At 37.0% G+C, this 7,500-nt stretch overlaps 1 protein-coding gene and 1 long non-coding RNA gene across 8 annotated transcripts in view; one reads left to right on the forward strand and one right to left on the reverse strand.

The window, feature by feature from the left end:
- The window catches only part of LOC106874847 (uncharacterized), a 42,821-nt gene extending 37,929 nt beyond the window's left edge, over nucleotides 1-4,892 (reverse strand). The window contains exon 1 of the long non-coding RNA XR_001410059.3: nucleotides 4,751-4,892. This is a non-coding gene — a long non-coding RNA (uncharacterized LOC106874847). The remainder of the gene's footprint in view (nucleotides 1-4,750) is intronic.
- LOC106874846 (neuronal membrane glycoprotein M6-a) overlaps nucleotides 1-7,500 on the forward strand; it is a 664,201-nt gene that overhangs the window by 505,984 nt on the left and 150,717 nt on the right. The window lies entirely within an intron of this gene.

Consider the following 7,500-nt stretch of genomic DNA (forward strand, 5'->3'; position numbering starts at 1 on the left):
GGATGAAGAATGAACAAGAGGTGGAGTTTGAGGAGAAGTAAGAAATGTCGGGAGAGACAGAGGGGGAGAAAGAAAGAGAGAGAGAGAGAGACAGAGAGAGTGAGAGAGAAAGCGAGACTGAGAGAAAGACAGACAGACAGACAGACAGACAGACAGAGAAAAAATAGATAGAAAGAAAGACAGAGGCAGGGAAAAAGAATTAAGTAAAACGAAGGGAATATGAAGGAAAAAGAAATATTGTAAGTGAACGAGAGAAAGACTGATAAAAGAAAGGAAAAGGGGGGGATGTGTATGAAGATGGGGGTGGTGGAAAGGGTAAAGAGAGAGGAATAGAAGTAACGAAGGAGATTGGGTGAGAATAGAGCGAACGAGAGAATGAGAGGATAATAGAAAGAAGAATGAAAGAAAAAAGGCGAGAGGGGTGGTTGTTAACTTAAGAGGTGGCGAAAAAGACAGAAACCAAACTACGGAATGAAGTATTTTTTCTTCGTAGTGGTTGTGGTGGCGGCGGCGGTGGTAATGTCTGTGGTGGTGGTGGTGGTGGTGGTGGTGGTGGAGGTAATGATGGGAGGTGTTGAATCAACAACACCCCCGTTCTCTCTCTTCCTCTCCTTTTCTTTTTCTTTCTTTTTTCTTGTGTAATTGGTTTCATTTCACTTCCTCTCTCCTCCCCCCTCTCTCTCTCTCCCTCCCACTCTTTCCCTTCCTCCAAACTTTTCACCGATTCTCTCTCTCTCTCTCTCTCTCTCTTTCTCATCTCCTCTTCTCTTCTCTCCCCTTCTCTTCACACTCTCTCCTCCCACCCACCCACCCTCTCTCTCTCTCTGTCACTCTTTCTCTATCAGTCTGTCTGTCTCACTTTGTGTTGTGTAAGCGGGCATCAGCTGCAGACAACAGAGAGAAAGAGAGAAAAAAGAAAAGAAAAGAGAGAGAAGAAACAAATAAAAAAAAAGGAGAGAAAAAGGAACAATAAGCCCAATTGCAGCGCAATACTTGTAGTAGTAGTAGTAGTAGTAGTAGACGCAACAGTTGTCATCCTCATCCTCGGAGGAGAAAAGGTGGAGGTGGAATTGTTTTTAGTTTTATTACTATTATAGCACAGTTTATATATCTTTTTTTTGTGGGGGGACGCCCTCGTCACACGAACCTGTCACCACATATTACCGACCGTTGCAGTCCCAAAAACTAGAGAGAAAGTAAGAAAGAACGAAAATAAGAAAAACATTATAGAAGGATCCAAGTACTGACCTACCATTATTACTGTTATCATTAGTAGTAGTAGTAGTAGTAGTAGTAGTAGTGGTAGTAGTAGTAGTAGTGGTAGTAGTAGTAAACGGTAGCACTTTTGCTTACAAGAGTTTGGATATATTACATCGAGTGAATTGTTTTATACTTTCTAGCACCGAGAAAACCGCAAAAAAAAAATCATATAAAAGAAACAAGTTATAAAGATTACATTATAAATTATATTAAAAATGTAGATGCAGGAAACATAGATAGATATATATATATAGATATATATATTTATATATATACATATATATCATATAATACATATATATATATACACACACATATATTTCTACAAAGACAAACCACCATACAAACATATATATATATATATATATATATATATATATATATATATATATATATATATATAGAATTTATTTATCTTAGACGGAATTTCTGAAGTAGATACCACATACTTTGTAACAGTTATTTATATAGACAAACATTTATTCAAGCACATACACATATTATATATTTTTAATATATATATATGTGTATATATAAATTATATATTATATATATTCAACTTCAAAGTGACTCTATCGGAGATTGACCTACCTCTTCCAATGGTTTCTTCATATCAAGTCAATCCACGTAAGTTAAGTTCTTTTAGTTCTTTCGGTGCCAACCAATTTCTTAATCTCTCTCTCTCTCTCTCTCTCTCTCTCTCTTTCTTCTTTGGGTGCGGTATTTATCATATTTACTTTTAGCGGTCTAGCCCTTCATAGTTTTGTTGCTCCACCCTTAACTATATACGTGTATATATATATATGTGTGTGTGTATACATATATGCATATATACATACATGTGTGTACATATAAGTATATGTATGTATATACATATATATACATATCCAAATTGAAGGAATGGAGCAATAACGTTTTACAGCTCATCGAACTTCGATATGGGTGAAACCTCCAACTTTCTACACCAATAAACTATTATTGTTCTTGAAATTTTTTTTTTTTTTTTTACTACGGGCTGCTCGAAACTTACTAACTTTCTCCACCTAGATCCTTGGATCTAACAATTATAAATCAATACACACAAACACACACACACACATATAGGTTTCATGATGCAAACAGAAAAAAAAAAACAGAGCTCAAAAGCATAAGTAAATATATGTTTGTTATTAAATAATCGGGAAAAGTTTAAGCGTTCCTGAAAGGCCGAGTGCTTCGTGCGCTGGGACTTATCACTTGACATGTGCATATATGTATATATATATATATATATATATATAGATGTATGTATATATATATATATATATATATATGTATGTATGTGCAGAGTTATTATTGAGGGATTATCAATCCAGGCAAAATGCTTTATGAGCTTTCGGTTTGTACACCGGGCTAACAATATTGTTTAGATTATTATTATGACAGGGTCCAAGGTTAGAGTTCATCACCATTCGATATTGTGAACCCATGGTTGTTTTCCAGTTATACTGCTTGTTACATTGAGTGATATGCCTTACTTATACCTTATCTCTCTCTTTTTCTGTCTCTCTCTCTTTATATATATATATATATATATATATATATATATATATATATACGTATGTTTACCCTGTCATATATATATATGTGTGTGGGTGTGTGTGTGTGTGTGTGTATACCCTTACATATATATATATATATATATATATATATATATATATATATATATATATATATATGTGCGTGTATCCTGTCTTATATATATATGTGTATGTGTGTGTGTGTTTGCAGGAATGGGCGAGTGGTTACAAAGTTCGCTTCGCAATATTCTAGGCTCGATCCCACTTGTCATTTTAGCGAAGTATATTTTTGCCGGGGCTTCGGTCGGCCGATACCTTGTTTGTAAAACTGGGTGGACGCAGATCTGTCTTAAGTCATGGGTACACTGCCAAGTGCCCCACGGGTAAAAGGACCCAATCACCTAATGCTAATTTATACAATGTATGGTATACATACGGGTTGTGGATGAAGGGGCCCACTACAGTCCTCTGTCCAGGATCTATAACGCTGTTAAGACGGCTCACGTGACGGAAACCGCGTGTGGGATTGAACCCTACTAACATAAGGATTAACCCTACTCAGCATTGTTATGCTGATTTTTGCCTGAGGGCTACATTATTGGTACACGTGTCTGTGGAATACTCTCGGCCATTCAGACTATAGTACAATGTGTAGACAGCTCAGTTGATAAAACAACACGAATACCATAGTTATCGTTGAAGCAGATGTAGATCCACTTTTATTGAAGCTGGAACAAAATGTAAACAGAAAACTCAGAGCAGTGATGAAAACACAGCTTCGAAAAATATAGATAATAATTCTCTCTAATTTTGGCACAAATCCAGCAATTTAGAGGGAAGGGGCAAGTCGATTACATTAACCCCCAGTGCTCAACTGGTATGTCGACCCCGTCTATTTCAACACAGGAAAAGAGATAATAGAATTCATTGCGTCAGTAACATAGCTGAGAGGAGAGCATGGGCGAGAAGTACTGGGTAGGAGGTGAATTTAGGGTCGGTCCGCCCCGGGCAACGCTTTTATGGAGGAGGGGCACTTTAGGGTTGGATGTATAAGCTTATGTAAAAACTTTGTTGAGTGGTGAGAGTGGTCGTGGGGGCGCAAATTCAAGAGCTGCCACGGGAGGTTCAAACTCTAGTCACGCTACAGTTATATGTAGTGAATGCGTTTTTCTCTTATTTGAGAATCAATCCTGTTAGGCATCGTTTATAGCAAACGTCACTTAATTTGATAATGATCGATTAAAAAAAAAAATTGAGTGATTGAAATAGTTTTAGGGATTGAAAGCATCGACTAAAAGTATAGTTAGAAGTAGTGCCCCAGTATGGCCTCAACCTAGTTCTGGTTTTTAAAAAAAGAATGAAAGAAAATAGAGAAACGATGAGTGTGCTTATGCATGTATGTGTGTGTTTGTGTGTGTGTGTGTGTGTGTGTGTTTTCGGTCTGTTTGCCTGCCTGCCTGCCTGCCTATTAGATTTCATCGCTGTAACTCGTCACTGACCGCCTCTCCCTCACCTCTTACCTCTTATATTACAAAAACCTGTTCCACTCTATATCTAACATTCAGCACCAACTGCCTTATTGGACTTGCTAGAAATAACAGCCAAACAGTCTTGAAATCACACTCCGCCATGCCATGAGAGGATGTAGCCCCTAGGCATGCTCCCAAAAGTAACTGGGTGGTCACAGCTGGAATGTTTTTCATCAGCGTGAACGTGCTCGTATCTGGCCGCTCGACTTGCCAAAAGCAATAGCCAGATCTCTCTCAAATCGCACACACGTACAACACACATTTTTCTTAAGAAAAAAAAAAGAAAAAAAAAAAAAAGGACCGCATCTGAGGGAAAACAAAAACAGGACACGATGATCATAGAATGTCTTCGAATGTCGGTCTACTTAACCTGGGGTTAAACAAAACAACAACAACACTTACAACAACAGCTACCACGCCTTCTTAGTATTTTCATGAACTGTTTAATTTGTTCTGTACCATTTGGTGCTTTACACGAGATGATCACAGCTGGAACGTTTACGACTATAGGACAGCCGAATCAAAAAAGCTGGCCCGTATCCTAAACAACAACGACTACTACTACTACTACTACTACTACCGCCACCACCCTTAGGCATTCAGTACCCTTTAGTACTTACCATAGTTATCTACTGTTTTACTGCTTCTGTCAACTCATTTGTCATTTAATATCATCACAAACACATTACACGTTACAGGAACGAGCTAATGAGATCGCTTAATTTGCTAGAAATAACAACGAAATCGTTTCTTTTTTTTTTTTTTTGTTGTTTTTTGCAAATTATGGCCTGTCGCCTTAAATAAAGAATTGACACGTTAGATGAGGTAATCCTAGACATACTTAGAAAGAGAACGTGAGAGTCATTGTTAATTATCCGAGATTTCCTGAATCTTAAACGAGACGTCTAACTATGAGCCAACAATGATAGAGCCTCTGTATGGTCTCTTAGTCTGCTAGACATAACAATCAAGTCTCCCTCAAACCACATCCGACTGTACTATAAATGAAAATATATACTGGTTTCAAATTTTGACACAAGGCCAGTAATTTCGGAGAGGTCGATTACATCGACCCCAGTATTGAACTGGAACTTATTTTATCGACCCTGAAAGGATGAAAGGCAAAATCAACCTCGGTGGAATTTGAACTCGGAACGTAAAATGTCGGACGAAATGCCACTAGGCATTTCGCCCGGTGTGCTATCAGATCTGCCAGCTCGCCGCCCTGATGAAAGTATATGTTGAGTAGTGTAGTTCTAAATACACCATGTCTGAAAAGAAATGTAGGGTGGTCACGGTTGGAACGCTTTGATCATATAAGTTTGCTGGATCAGTCTGATCTCCAGTTCTCTTTACCCTAGGCCAATTTTCCTTCCAGTCCTCCCGGGGTATATAAAATTAAGTGCCAGTTAATTATTGGGGTCAACATAATCGACTGCCACCTTTCGCCATTTTGAGGCCCCCCAAAAAACTTTTCTCTTTAGTTCTTTAGTATATTACGCTCCTCGTCCTCCTGTTGTTGTTGTTTGGCCCTATATGTTGATGCTTAGACTCGACCAAGCCTTGATCAGCCCGTTCTTTTCCTTTCTTAGGACGGTATGAGTGTGATTTGAGGGCGATTTAGCTGCTAGTACAAACAGATCACGCGACCACATTCTCTTTTTCCCTTCCTTTCTCTCTCTCTCCCTCTCTCGATTTTATTAGTTTTTGCTTATCCGGTCTTGGGTATGTCTATCCTGGAGTATCACATTTATGCGATAACAACAACACAAGCCTATTTCCAAGTTAACACTAAATAACCAACCCGTAGCCGTTTTAGTGTCAAACTGAATTCTTTCGTTTTAACACTTTACATTAAAATTAAAATTAATCCTCCACATTAAAATTAAACACACATTCATCTACTCTCATCCCTTTCTCTCTCTTTCTCTCTCTCTCTCCCTCTCTCTCTCTCTCTCTCCCTTTACTTTTTTCTTCATGTCAAGTATCACCACTAAACCTTTTCTCAACAACAACACCTACAACATCCTATAGCACTTGCTAACTATATTACAAGTCTGACTCGTCGTGTTTACAAAACAGTAACTCCACTCCATTTGTTTCGAGAAAGTCAAATAAGAAAAAAAATTAAAAAAAACAGACAGTAAAATAAAATAAAAACACACACATGATAAGACAATCGATCTTCCTTCCTTCCTTTCTTCCTTCCTTCCTTCTTTTTCTTTCTTATCTCTCCTTATCTCTTCTTCATTCGCAACTTCTCCCGTCTTTCACATTCTTTTCTTGTCTTCATTTACCGATTATTTTCTTTATATTTCCTTTTTTACCGTTTTAGTCATTTCATTCTTCGTGGTTTCATTCGCATTTCTTCTTTTTTTCTTCCTTCGTTCTCTTGTCAATTTCTTTCTCTTTTGGTTTCAATTGTTCACTGGTCTAATTTCTCGCTCTATCACTCCTTAGTCATTTCTTTCTTCAATATACTCTCTTCGGCTTCGTTCACTTTATAGTTCCTATCATTCTTTAGTCAATTTTGTTCTTCATTATTTTCTCTTTGCTTTCACTCGTTCACTGTCCACTTTCGTTCTTTTCATTCTTTCTTCCTTTCCTCTTCCTGCTATACTTTTCTTCATTTCCTCCTTTTTTTCCTTGTATTTATGATTTCTTGTTCCCCTTTTTCCAAATATTTCTTCTCCTTTCCTTCACTACCCGTTGCTCCTACAATTCTTCCCCGATTGATTCATAGAAAAAGAAACAGAAACCCTTATCGTATATATGTGTGTGTGTATATATATATATATATATATATATATATATATATATATATATATATATATATATATATATATATATATATATAAACCAAGGAAGAATATGTGTGTGTGTGTGATTCAAGCTTCGCAGTAAATGTACTACTACTACTACTACTACTACTACTACTACTAATAATAATAATAATAATAATAATAATAATAATAATAATAATACCGCCAGCTGAATCCTCGTCCTTTTTATGAAGCAACATTTCAAAAGACATTGAAATATGCTTTACAGCTTGGAACAACAGACTAAATGTCGATGAACTAATAGAATGGGTAGAGAGACAGAGACAGAAGGACAGACAAACAGACAGACAGAAAGACAGACCAAATGGA

This window comes from Octopus bimaculoides, chromosome 7 (assembly GCF_046866305.1).
Source record: "Octopus bimaculoides isolate indiv1 chromosome 7, ASM4686630v1, whole genome shotgun sequence".
In the NCBI taxonomy this organism is placed as follows: Eukaryota; Metazoa; Mollusca; class Cephalopoda; order Octopoda; family Octopodidae; genus Octopus; species Octopus bimaculoides.